The 14,799-nt window shown below is 38.2% G+C and overlaps 1 protein-coding gene across 1 annotated transcript in view; it reads right to left on the bottom strand.

The window, feature by feature from the left end:
- The window catches only part of NOG3 (Noggin-3), a 68,873-nt gene extending 67,636 nt beyond the window's left edge, over nt 1-1,237 (bottom strand). Inside the window, exons 1-4 of the mRNA XM_051211726.1 lie at nt 1,123-1,237; nt 996-1,075; nt 844-955; nt 618-806 (exon numbers count right to left, since the gene is read on the bottom strand). The gene's annotated coding sequence lies outside the window, so the exon portion shown is untranslated. The remainder of the gene's footprint in view (nt 1-617; nt 807-843; nt 956-995; nt 1,076-1,122) is intronic.
- Between the last annotated feature and the right edge of the window lie 13,562 nt (nt 1,238-14,799).

The raw sequence follows: 14,799 nt of genomic DNA on the forward strand, positions 1-14,799 counted from the left end.
TTCACCCCTACAATTATCTGCTTACATGTACTTCCGATTAAAATCATGTTACTATATCCGTGGAAATACAAATCCTGGTCACATCATGTGTTAGATGTTATGGCGGACTCAATTGTCACAGGTATAAAGCCATTAAGCTTAGAAGACATTGGTAAGTAAATGATAACTGTATATACGGGTCATACACGTAGCACATAACCAATAAATGGTGAACCATTAAGAGAACACACTCCTGACGTTCTAACTGGATTGTTTACATCTAATGTGGTTTGTGCGCATCAATTCGCACGTTGTTAACGATTTGTATGAAAATAACCAACTTAGAAATAATAACACACTGAAATTAGTGCATTATATTCCTGTTCATGAACATGCATTAAGACACGGCTTGCTTAATATCCACATACATTTTTCCGTTATTTCTCTTCTTGTGCTTTAAGCATTGTCAAGCTGATAATTATCACTTCTCGTGACATCACGTACCCTAACAAGTTCTGATAAAACCATTTCAGAGGGACCTAATTTGTTAATAACAAGTAACTTAATTCTAAGAGCATATGAAAATGCATCTGGCAACACGCCTGAAATTAGATCTTAAGTTAATGACCATTACAAACCTGAACTCGCAGCACCTCGACAAAATTGGTTCCGTATGCACGCTTTGTGAAGTCTGCAACGTTGAAGTAAATATTATTCCAATTGGCTTCCAAACGGAGAGGCATGGTGCAAATAAATGGCTTCACCCGAGTAGTGCTCTGGTAGTTACTGGCCCTAAAACGTCTCTTAACACCCTCATCATCAAGGATCTAATACAGAATAAAGTGAGCAATGAAAATGACATACCTGGATTTCAAACGTAAAGTACTTATTGAGGTTTTTTACGATTAACACTAGGAAAGGTAACTTAATGCCCAGTGCTTTTCTAGGATCTGCAGGACAAGATATATAAGTGTTTCTACATCAACTATGTAAGGACTACACAAGACTAATCATACGAAACATTGCTTCCTAATAATTCTAAGACCAAAGACTGAATTTCATTATCTGTAATTCTTTTGATGTGGCCGTTACGAACCTAGTTAGGATTAAATATTTGAAAATCAAACTAGACATGATATAAACCTTTTTGTCCCAAATCTGCAGAGGTTTTGTCCCAACACTAAATAGTATAGATAAAAACCCACTCTGGAATGTATTCCTGAACATTCGTGTAGCGTACGGTTCATCAACGCGCCCTAACAAATAATTTCCTAGTAAATCAAGACATAACTCAGGCCAACTAACTATCTCTGTGTATTAAAATTCCCTGCAGAAGGAAGACTTTTATGGTCTGGGGATTTCTGAAAGTCGTCAATGAGCAATAAGAAGAGGAATGGTCAAAATCTGGGCCCACCTTCTATGTAAAATCAATCTGACAGTCACATCATCAATCACGAGATTATATCTATAGCGCTTAGTCTCCAAAGCAAAGCACAATGATCAACCTTGTCGAGTACCTTGAAGAATTACAATGGACAGTTTATACCGGATGGCTGGGTCTCAGTGGAATGATTTATCTACTCCAGGTAGCCGATAGGTTCGTGTCTAAGGATCTACGGTGCACAGTATCGTGTCGTGAAAGTGAATTCGCTGAAGATTTAGTCGCGGAAGGACTAAGTAGTAACCCTTCACGACTTGTACTACTGCGAAGAGCAAACAAACTGGCAAGTGGTTAGACTTTTTCTTATTGTTACCCCTTTTGTTCACAGGTATATTTTTCCTCTCTTCCCATACAGTGGGTAGTTTGCCTTGACTGAGGAATGGGTAAAGAGAGGGAGCAAGAAACAATTGCGGGTTTCTTCTGGATTCTGGTCGAATACTACCTCAACAAGAAGGTTTATTTGGGTTTCTTTTATTCTGAAAGGCTCGAGCGTCAGGAAGCTCGGGTCAGCATGGTAAAAGACGAGGCGGAAGTCACTATACAACTGCATTCCAGAATGAGACGTTTTGGGACGGAATCCTTTTGCCAAGAGCTTAGCGATCCTGTTTCTGAAGCTATGTGTCGTCAAGGAGTCCTGGTGCAGAACACTCAACGTAGTGTATACCTTCTTCCTCATAAAGTTACGGTGAAACTTATGGTCACATTCCACAGACTTCATTAGATGAGACCGGTGGATTGTTTTACCTTGTTCGATTTTCTGAGTATGATACAGAATACTTGTCTCAATCCAAATCTAAGTGGGTCTGATTTTGTCGATGTCGTATCGTCATTGGTCAAGTTATTTCTGTGTGAGATATCACCGTGTATATTTGTGCGTATACAAGTTGATGTGTAAAATGTAAACCTCGTAGTGTCATGGAGTTGAGATAACATTTGTGCGTATCTATGTATACTAGTGATGTGAAAAACGAATAAAGTGAGGTTGTCTGGATTAAAGGATCAGTATGGACTGATAGTCAGGCCTTCATTCCTATTGAGGGCAGAGGGACTAGCATCATGCTCGACAAATTTCAAAACTTGAACGCGAGTTATCCACAATCCGCTGTGAACTGAAAGTGGATACAAGGTTCTTGCCTTCTCATTAGTGTATTCTGAGGCTCACAAGTGTGAAGACTGCTGCCACACTAGTTGTATTCACCTACATTATCTGCTACGGGACAGAACAGCCAAGTCATTTGTGTAGTCCACATTTTCTAGCCACGTCTAAGCTGTTCGCTGCATTCCGTGAGTCTCCTCAGATCTGAAGTTCTTCGTAATCCATTCAACCACAAGAAGAAAGAGAAATAGGGAGAGTAAGCTGTCTTGTCTTACTCCAGTCCTCATATGGAATAGGTCGGTTAGCTGTCCACTATGCATGACTTTGTAGTGAAGTCCGTCATATGAATTCCAAAACATGTTGGTGATTTTCTTAGGGACACCATAATTTAGAAGAAGGTCCCATAAGATTCTCTTACCAACGCTGTCAAATGTTTCATGATAGTCAAGGAAATTGGTGTATAGTGACGAGTTTCATTCAATTGATTGCTCAACGACTGATCCCTACGGAATCTAGTCCGTTGACTTTGAGGCTGGGCGTCTACTGAGTTTCTCATCCAGTTCAGCAAAACTCTGTTCAAAACCTTTCCTGGTGCGGATAGTAGTGTTTCCTTTATAGTTCTCACATTTGCTCAGATCTTCTTTCCTTGGTATCTTGATGAGGTTTCCTTCTTCCCAGCCTGTCAGTGGAACTTGCAATTCCCAACAACGCCTGAATAAAACGTGGAGCATGTTTGCAGTTACTTCTGTGAATGACTTCAGTGCTTCTGGTGGCATGTTGTCAGGTCCTGTTGCCTTCCTACTGTTGATTTGTCTGGTGGTCACCATGATTTCTTCTATCGTTAGTGTAGCAACAGCTACAGGAAGTTTTGTGTGTGCTGATTTCATGTGAGATGGATTCATCAATGGAGCCGGCCCATTCATATGTTCCTCAAAGTGCTCAACCAACCTGTTCCACTATTCTTGAAACTCAACAGTATTTTCCTCCTTTATCTTTGACCGGTCTCTCTGGTTTACCACATTTCCCTACCGGTTTCTTTGTTGTATTATATTTACTTCACTTGCAACTTTTAACACTGCCATTGCCAGGTCTTTTACGTATGTTTACTTGTCAGCCTCAATAAGTTTCTTGACTCTCTTATTTGCTCTTGAGTGTTCGATTTGTGCCTTGGTGTTCTATGCTCTCGTTTGGTCGTTGTTAATTTTTGTCTTCTTGTTTGTCCTTTCTTGATTAAATCTCAGAGTATCCGTAGAGATCCGTTTTTTGTGTCGCTGCTACTGTGGCACAGCAGCTTCTGGCACGTTAAAGTCAGTGCTTCTTTAATCCCTTACCACTCGTCTTCAATAATAGTTTCTTCTTTTAGTAGATTCTGTAAAGCTAGGAACTTGTTGTTGAGTACTATCTTGAATTGATTGAGTTAGTCAGTTTATCGAAGAAAGATTGTATTGGACCTCTGTTCTGCTGTCTCTCCAGTTTTCCAGTGCTTCTTCACCCTTAGTTTCATCTCGGTCACAACCAGGTGATCTTGAGTTATGTCAGCTCCCCTTTTGGTTCTCTCGTCTCTCACTGACCTCCCAAAGTTTTTGGTGATATAGATATTACCTATTTGGTTCTGTGTAGTGTGATCCGATGAGACCCATGTAGCTTTGTGTATGCGTTTGTGGTGGAATATTGTGCACACAGATTTGCTAATTTAGATGCTTTGGAGATATGCTAGCTGTGGAGCTAGAAATAAAATATCAGAAATGATGGAGTCCAATGAGACCTTTTGCACATTAACAACTGAATGTACAAAATGTACAAAACTTTGTCTAGCATTCCGACGAGACGCTTCCGGGCCTGGTGGTTGCGTAGATATGTATAAAATTTGACGTACTGGAGTTTGTCGTTCTCATCGTCAGTGCATGGTTAGTTTTACACTGCCGAATTAACTGTTTCATGTACTTCAGTTATTATAACAGCGACCTGTCCTCTTAGTTGATAGCTGTTGTGATGGTTTATCATATGAAAAGGTGATGCGCTGAATGATAACATTGTTAATTTTCATCATCTTCAAACAATAAAACATTGTCTGCAAGGTCAGGCCCTTCAGTAAGAAATTTCTCCAATATGAGGGGAAACTTCGAACGTTGAGAGGTAGCATTTAAAAAATAAGATTGTACTTCAACCTGTGCAAGCCAGATTCGAGGGTTAATTTTACAGAATAAAATTAAATTAACCTAATTAATGCGATTCTTTTCGTCGTGCTTATAGATCTGAATAATGTGGCCGGATTCTGATATAACCATAGGAAATTATACAAAAATTAATAATCACCAGGAAAAAAACTTCACGTGAACTCAAAACTGTGAATTTAGTAAAAAGTAAAGCTCATTAAGATTCTACTACATGTAGAAGTGGTATGTATACTTTTAACCAACTTTTCGAAGAAATATTATGATCATACAGAAGCACAGAGGAAGGAAAGTGGTTTTCAGGTTTCTGTCCGCAAGATTTTGAAGCATACTTTCGGTCTGTTTAACATCTAAAATTTCCACTCAATCTTTAAAACGTTAACCTGACCACATTTGGTACATGAGAAGATAAGATAAGATTACTCTAGAACGTATCGAATGGTGGGCCATGAGGTCAGTTCTAGGACTTGGGTTCAAGCTTTATGAAGAAAACCTTAAGTCGTTAGATTTTTACCAATTAGAGTACAGGCAATTGAGATGCGACCTTTTGATGACCGATAGCATCCTAAACATTCTTGCGTATCCCCTAAAATGCCTACTTAAGGTCAGTCCCAATACACACCTCAGAAGTAGAAGCCAGAAATCAACGGTACAATACAGAGAACTGAACACTAGTTACATATAATTTTAGTGAGTAGTTAAGCCTTGGAATTCTTAAGAACTCAAGCCACTATTATATCACGATTTACTACTGATTCTCTTCTGCCCGTCAGATACACTTTAGTCCCCTTGTGGAAGCGTAGGTGATCACATGATGCTATATACAGATGCTCGTTAAGCAAAAGCTTCTACTATTAAGTCCTGAACTAGTTGAATCCGTTGGATATCCGAAAGAGGGCGTATCGTCAGCATTTAGGTACATGATCCCAGACACTGTAGTATTGTGACACATTTTGCGCTACTTATTTTATTTATACTTTATGCACAAGCGAAAGTCTAAGTTAACTGGAAATAAATTTGGGAGTTTGCTCTCTGATTTTAAAATCAAGTGCAAAAGTGTTTAACATTTTGTGGTATATGGTGTCGCAAAGTCCTTGAAAATTCGTTAATCAACTGCTGCGACAATAGTTTTTCTACAGTTACATGGCACGCTAGCATTAGTTATCACCCAGCTATACAATATGAGTAGACAACTAATTTATTTTTTTATGAAATAACGTGACTAAAGCACATATCGTCATGCAAACCGTTTTGTTGTCGAGGTTACCAAAACTTCGGAACAGTTAACGCTACCATTATATGGTTTTATGGGACGGTTTTATACCCAACGTTATTACGTCAAACTAATGTATCGCGAACCGGGATAATGGTCATGTTTACGTTCATGTTGTCTTTTTATCTGTCATGCTATGCATGTTTTATTAAAAAAAACTAGATCACGCAATGAATTTTGCTCTGGCTGTAATTTTGTTTTAAGTAGGCTTTAAGTAGGCAGTCAATGAATGTTACTGGAGAAAGGTCTATTGTGATGTAAACGGTGTTTTATGCGTACATGACTGTCGGCCTTAATCTCAAAACAATATCTTTTGTCTTCTGTTAGGTAAGTTTTACCGTCTTGGGTTTATAGGCTTAATTATCTACATTTAACTACTTTAGGTAACATTTCTGTGCAAATGAATCAACAATTATGATACCTGCTTAGTTTAGTATTCCTGGTTATCGTATAATTAAGTTTATCGACATGAGTATACCATACTTAATTAAAGTGCTTGAAGCATGTAATGAAGCAGATCAGTTTATTAAATAGAGCTGCTCACTCATTCGCGTTATTATTATTATTATTATTATTATTATTATTATTATTATTATTCACAAACATCTTATGGGTACATAAGTGTTGTGAAGAAACCATTTCGGGTTTCTTCAAAAAATGCAATAATACACAATTTTCAATAATGATAGCACTATACTTGCCATATTTAAAAAAAAGTAGAGTAATAATAGTAGAATATTAACAATAATAAATCGGGTCTGTGTAATTGAGAAGAATATTGAATTGAGTTTAAAGAAGGAAATGGATAAAATAAGGGAATAGAAATAAAGGAGACGTGAAATACGCAAACAGTTTAACTGGCGTATTTATGAACATAAAACAAGAACAAACGACTATGTATATATCGTTAAATTAGTAACAAAAAATAATTAAGAGAAAACAACTTATTATTGTAGTAAGATGTGACGCTAGAATAAATGTTTGTGCAGTCATAGTATGGAGTGATGCGATGAAAGTCTCAATTGACTGAAAAGGATAATGAAATATCAATATGCATGAATCATATACGCATAGTGAAGATAAAACGAGTCTGAGAAGTTAATTTAAGTGTAACACAAGTTATTGTCTTAATTACAAACTTCATAATCTTAAGAATATTTATTTAGAGGGAAAGAAGAGTTACAACTAGAAAACGATTAGTGTGAGATTATTTATACATTACAGCGTACACAGCTTCAGGAAGCTGAAGTTGATATCTTAGTAGTTGTGCAGAACAGGGGGAATCACGAGGATGTTATATGTTGAATCATATTTCCACTAGCCCTTACATATCACTAACTCATTTCGTTAACAAATTACACGTAAGACAGTAGTTATACAGACCAATTGTAATAACTTAGCCTTTATTGAAATGACAGCAAAACTGTAGCGACTTTTACATCAGCATGATTTTAATGAGCATATTGGCTCAAATCAATTTGCTTGCGAAGAGAAAAGAAGTACACTGGATGCTGCTGCTGCTATTGTGTATCATAAGATAGCGTTCATTTCGAAAAAAGGTGATCAGTATATCCAGTGTTCATTCGCAGAACGTACGTCTAGTTCTAATCACACTTCATGATCACTTCTTGTACAGAGTGTCAGTTTCTAGGTAACCGATGCTCTTGTAAAGAGGGCTAGTAGCAGAAATAAATGCTATTATAAGGCGTTTCAGAGAATTCGTTGAAATGTATGACGCTTGGAAGAAGTGAGATATTACAGTCTCATTTGAGAATGATAACCAAAGACAGGTCGCTGTTGTTTGAAGTAATCTAAATAAAATCAAGGTAGCCACTTTATCAATAAAATTTGCGAACAAATATTACATTTATGAACACCGGCTACTCTATAATACGAGGGGTCACAAAGTATAGATCTGTCACGGAACAAGAGTTGTGTATATTGACATGTATTTGCCCAGTTTCATGTATATGTTCGTTGTACTAATTCGTCAACCGTTTGTTTACCTTTTCAGCAGACTTTTGGAAATTTCGTGGAGTTGGTCATTCTTATTGATCAACCAAAAACAAGTGTAATGTTCGCACAAATGATGATTAGATTTCCAGCGTCTGCACACTAAACAGGATGTTTATGTTCATATTGTTGTCAATAATTACCGATACAATGTAGTAAACTTCCCAAGGATTCTATTAGTTTTTTGTGTGACTAAGGGATAGGACGGTCAGCAATAGGACTATTTCTGAAATTGCACATACATGTTGTAACATGAGTATCTCATGAATAACTTGTGATCACTCACTCATATTATTCGTTCGATAAGTAAACAACTAAACATATTTTTCATCTATTTTAGTGATCATGGGTGTAGGTAATGAATGTCTGAGTCCTATCAGTTTTTCAACCAGAAGAAAATTATTCTAAACTGACTGCATGAAGAAAGGACTGTTAATTTGCGAATAGCAGACCACTAAGAGCAAAAAGTAGCTAATGTCAATGATATTTGACGAATGAGCATATACAAAATTGTGAGTCGATACTTTTTTCAATCTTAAGGTTAACTGATATCAAACACCTAGTCTTACTCGTGTATCCCGAAACAAAAGCTTAACAAAATCAGCTTGATGACACTAGAAATAAACTTTTATGTGATTTCGAAGTAATAAAATATTATGGGATTTGACCTAATAGTTCAATACACTATGTTCATGATTGCAGTATTTGGTAAGCAGTCTGGAGGACCAGTCGCGCGTATGCCAACCTGGTAATTGTTACAAATCAACAGGAACCAACATCCCTATGTTTCACAGCCACACAAGACTTTACAGTAGGCTGTCCCTGTCGCAACGCTGTAGGAACAAGTTGGTGACCATAGAAATGAATTTATGTAAAATTGAAGAAATTACGATGTTAAACCTTCTTGTTATCAAGAAACATGGTCAGTGAGAATCACTGAGTGAACTCATAACTCGTGTACATAAGTCTCCCAATGCTTCGGGACATGAGCGGATAAGTCTACTGACCATAGGTTCACTAAAAACGTGGATTAAGTGGTAGTTATTAGTGAACTCCTCAAGCAGATCTTCACTCCCTGTAGAGCTTGACATGTTGCCAAACACACGACTAACCAAGTCCGTTATATTGTTTCTTGTCCACTGGTTGCTATTTCGACATAAACCACACACCTTCACGAATGAGATCTTTGAAATGTACATACAAAGTATGACCTCATGGCATCATGAAGTCATCAAAACGCTCACAAGCCCATCGTGCACGTGAAGTATCAATAACACGCATCATGCCCTTTTCTTAGAAGCTGATGTATTCTCCTCCTATTACTTTGTGTCTCATTCTCTAGATACTTTTAGAATTTACAGCTACAATTTTAGCTGCGAAACCTTTGAGCTCATTCAAAAGTTTGAGTGACCTTGGAACCTGAAATGAACTATACATCTAACTACATTTCTTGCCTCAAGCTTTTAAAAACGTTGGAGATCCTCTATAGCATCATATGGACACAAACGTAGGCCAGTATCTATCTTACTCCAGATTTTCCATAACGTCAATAGAAAATCACCTCTTTCGAGACATTCTTGTAAGTGTTTAGGAGCGCATTCCACATGATTGTTTGTGTGGTTGCCCAGGTTTAGTACATGTCACTGGTAAAAGTTAACCCGTACTGACTCCCGAGCAACTCAGTGGTCTCTTATGTGATCATAAGCCCGTGGAAAATAGGTTCTCAGGTTTTCGTACTTTTGAATAAACCTGAATATAACGCATTATATAAGACGAAGCTCACATGTCAGATCACCTGGTTTTTACAGGATGTTTCAAGTATTTAGGAACATCAGGATTCTTGGACTATAGCAAATAACTCGTAGAGTTCACACTTAACTTCCTTAAAAATGCTCCTAAGACATGGAGTGAACACAATAATATGTCGGCATGACTGTCTTAGACTGTACCGCTGAAATTTTGGTCGCTGACGAATCCATAACGAAAGTGAGTTTATCATAAGCCTTCGCGTTGTTCTTGCCAGCAAAGAGCAAATAACAGTGCGCTCTTGCCCAAGATTATCAGTAGCCACCAGTTGAAACAGTGGAAAACTTTAAGATAAATTTATTACTATTCGTTACTTACCCAATTTTGTTGGTCTGATAAGTCGAGTCAATACATACTACCTCTAGGAACACGTGGTAAACAGCTATTCACTACCTGCGATTGAAGCAAATCATAGATATGTTCCCATGTACATTGAATGCTTTTACTTCAGTGTTTACTTGAACGCGCAGTAAAATGTCGTTGATATTTTTAGTGTCTAAATCCAATTAATTACAATGTGAGTTTAACAACCTGGATACAACTGTGATCACATTTTGGCGACATCGTCATTGGTAGAGTGTTTGTAGAACTTCCGAGAAAAGATATATCGTATGCTACGAGTTGGCTATTTACTCAATCGGAAAAGTCCTAAATACAATCGTCCACTCGACGACAATTATCATCTCGAAGAATCTACAGAAATGTATCCTTCTGCGCGTGAATGGTTATGCACGGTTTAAATAAAGGTGATTTCTGGCTCACTAGTTACTGCACGGACCCAAAATCCAGTTTGGCAGCGGCAATATTTCAACCTGAAGGATAAATTCATTTGAAATGAAGCATATGTAATGACCGACATCGTCTTCTTTGTCTAGGTTGTGGTACTGAGTTAGAGGAAGATCACTATCATCATCTACACCCTAAAAAGAAGTATCTAATTCTGATGCACTGTGTTTACAACCATAAGTACAAACAGTCGCGCGCCGGAGAGTGCCAAACGAATATTATAAATTCTCCATGTATTGCTTATCTGTAAAACAAATGGAAAGGAGGCGGCAGAAACTGGTCGGGAAACAGCGAGTCATAATATGTTAGTAGGTCGTTGCTTAAACGTAAATTGATTAACCATAGAAATAATGAAAAGAACAAAACGTTTTATTGTTCTATCAAGTCGCGCTGAAATATATAGCCTTGACAAGTAATTCAGTTCCTCCGATGACAAACGTTAAGTCTGCCGCAAGAGTAATGATGCTATAGCGATAGTAGGATAAGTGTATTATCAATCGATATCCATATTTGTACTGTCATTAGTTTAAAGTTGTAAGTCGGGCAGTGTCGTTGACAGCCATTAATTAGTGTCGAATTCTAGTTATATCTATATCTAACAGACTAACCGTAAGTACAGAAGTATAACAGTGAAGAGTGGTCGTTATTTCGTTGTGCGAAGCTATTGACCAACTTGTAGTCACAGTTTGAAAAGTCGATGACTGCTGTTACAGTCAGTAAGGGTTGAAGGCTACAAATCCACAGCAAAGGTGGCACGATGAAGTCTCTAAAAGATGATAAACGGTGAATGCTGCGTGTTTGTTCGGTTAGTGAACAGAAAAATATCGAAAAGAACATAAGAAACCAAGAGTGTCACTCTGGACTCATGTCAATGATACCCGTGAAAAACGCTGTCAGTGTTGGGATAGAGGCGACAATATCGTTTTCAGTTTGCAGGAGATTCGCTCGACTGCATAAACTGATGATTCGCGCGAATGATATTGTCGTCAGACCACCAATTGAACTGGACAGGTTGTAAATCGTCGAGTAGTTGAACAGCCGATTGATGTACCGGAATCATCTGTTAAATAACAGCCACGAGGAAACAATACTTCATAAAATGAAGTACGACATCGAAGTAGAACAACTACAATAGTTCAGATGTGTTACAATGTCAAGTCTAAATAACATCGTTCTTACGTATATTGACAGTTGCACTGAACGTTCGCTTAGGTATGATTAGCGTAACAGTTGGATGTGTGAATAAAAACATATACGAAACTATGGTTGGGTTCGTGGAGAATTTTCGAGGACGTTTAGATATTTTCCAAACCCGTATCGCATGTAAATAAACCGAAAATAGAATTAAAATGACTGTCGTGTAATAAGGAAATCGAGCCATGATTTACCGTGTGAATTATTAGCAAATACAAGGGGTATAATAAACATTAATTAAAATGGTAACCACCTATGTAACTAAGGTTTAGAGGGTCCAGGTAACGTGGCCATTTCGTAAAAGGCTGATACAAAGAGCTTATTACCTAGCGTTAAGTGACATAGTAAGTACGACAACATGTGTACTTGGGACATGGACTAAGCGTGCTCGTGTACATGCAATATGTTTTACCACAGTATGTCGACTAACGAGTCATAAATGTACATGATTTCGACTAAAACTTGACGGCAGTGACAGAATATATGACTAGTTTACGTGAAAGCAACTACGAAATGTTATCACGCATCATAAATATAGTACGAAATAATCTAATGAAATTATGAAACTCGCCTGGGTTACCCTTGCCTTTAAGTAATGAAGTAGGCAGTAGTTTGAATCTGGATTATGTACGAGGTACTGTTGATTAAATTTTTCGATTAACACAGCGTTGTAGACGTGAATTTCTAGCATTCGTATCCTCTGTTTGGCCATGGAACTCAGCAATTGGAAATTAGGCAGGCAGTGGTAAAAAAAAAGCAGAACATTCTAGTGGATAGTGGTTAAGCAGAAAGATGAATTTATAGTCGATAGTTAATCTTGTCTTATTTATACCAGTGGATAAGGTACAAAGAGATATGCGTTCGTGTTGCCTTGTGGCTATACTCACGAGTGGTTGATATTTTAACAGACATATTACACAGGAGCATTTACATGCTGCTAATGCTTGTTAAAGAACCACGATAGCCGATTATAATCGTAGTTGATTGGTTGGTTCTGTCGATTGAACGAATTATTTAGGTTTAAATGCTAATCAACATTGACATGAAGCAACGAAAGTTCACAGTAACAGATTAACATAGGCGATGATAAAAATGAAAAAGAATAAGTATAGAATACAATAATAAAGATTATAGTGATAGGTTGCGTTATTCGAAGTCTTGCTCACCAGTGTAGATCACCAACGTAGATGATCTATGTCGAAATGATTGGAGGCCTACTCGAGTTAGACGTGAATAGTGTGACGAACCAACTAACGTCGAAGTCACACCTCGTGGTCAGCACCTTACGTGGACTACCCCCATTGACGTAACAAGGTACTATAGATGCTTTGAAGACTGTACAACACAAAGGACGTTATTACAGAAATATATTAGTTAAAGTAGATACAAGCCAAAGTAAGACCACTGCCGCATGGGCCAGTCCATGACATACAATTAACTAATGCGCGTCGGTTGTACATGACCTTGGCAGGGAGCGACGATCTGTTCGACATTCAGTGATCCAACTGCCGGATGATTTGGCTGGGGCTCAGTGACATTTCACTGGCCCTACATCCTAAATACAATCGTCCACTCGACGACAATTATCATCTCGAAGAATCTACAGAAATGTATCCTTCTGCGCGTGAATGGTTATGCACGGTTTAAATAAAGGTGATTTCTGGCTCACTAGTTACTGCACGGACCCAAAATCCAGTTTGGCAGCGGCAATATTTCAACCTGAAGGATAAATTCATTTGAAATGAAGCATATGTAATGACCGACATCGTCTTCTTTGTCTAGGTTGTGGTACTGAGTTAGAGGAAGATCACTATCATCATCTACACCCTAAAAAGAAGTATCTAATTCTGATGCACTGTGTTTACAACCATAAGTACAAACAGATCTGACGAAAAAATATAAAGATACCACAGGTATTCGGAGTTTGACAACAACTCAACTAGTAACATCTTTTGTAGCTCAAATATGCCAACCCAATGAGATTTGAAGTCAGATGCGAAGAGGTTCGAAGATATATTCGATAGACTGTTGACATATCGAGAAGTGACTAGTCTAAGATGGCCAGTGGTCGTAAGTTTTGAAGATGGCCTAGAGACAGATCGCTTACGTGAAGTGCTTCTACGTGGGGTGTGTGATCGCTTATGGTCGTTACGAAATTTAAGATAACGCGTAAGTGTATGACATAACTCTGTAATGTTATTCTGGGTCGTCTGAGGCTTTTCTTTGACTGACAAAACCTCGGTACTAGAAGATTTGGTGATTTCTAAGATGCGGTAGGCAGATGCAGCCAGCTCGTCTAAGGTGTTGTTTTGAAACGAGACCAGCACAGCTTGCACCTGTTGAGGAAGTTTGGATAAGAAAAGTTGTTCAGATAGGCCATCATCGAAGGTTCTTTGGTCGACAACCTCTCTCATTCGTTGCAACATGCCTCTCGCAGAACCGTGTTGCAGGTCGTGGTTATTAAGGAATTGGTCTAACCTTTGTCTATCGGTTAGGTCTCCGCATTTAAGGATAGATCGTTTCAGTGTTTCGTAGGGTTCAGAAACATCACTAGTAGACATACTAGGTGTTACGCATCTGTTGAATTCGCGCGGTAGTGCCTTGACTACTGCGAGGAATTACGCACGTGTGTCGTTCACGCCGTGCTCGTAGAAGTCGGCTTCTGAGTAGCAGAACAAGGCTTCGATGTTGTCTGGCCAAAAGGGCATTAGTTGGAACGAAGATGGGGACATAGTCCTTAGCTTAAGTACTTTGGGTGTCTGTTCAGTCATAGTGAAATATCAAGTACGAGAATGAACGAGTGAGAAAATATATATATCCAAAAACACGAAACAAATATCACAATGTATAAAAAATTAGAGTAAGGCAATGATATATAAAATCCCAAAAATGAACAGACTCACAGTTTGCAATTTGGCGTACCAGACCACGTCGGGCTCACCAATGAAGATGCCACAGGTATTCAGTGTTTGACAACGCTTTAACCAGTAACACCTTCTAACATGAATCGTACCCACCAAGTGAAATCAAATGACGG

The sequence above is a fragment of the Schistosoma haematobium genome, chromosome ZW, assembly GCF_000699445.3.
Source record: "Schistosoma haematobium chromosome ZW, whole genome shotgun sequence".
Taxonomy (NCBI): Eukaryota; Metazoa; Platyhelminthes; class Trematoda; order Strigeidida; family Schistosomatidae; genus Schistosoma; species Schistosoma haematobium.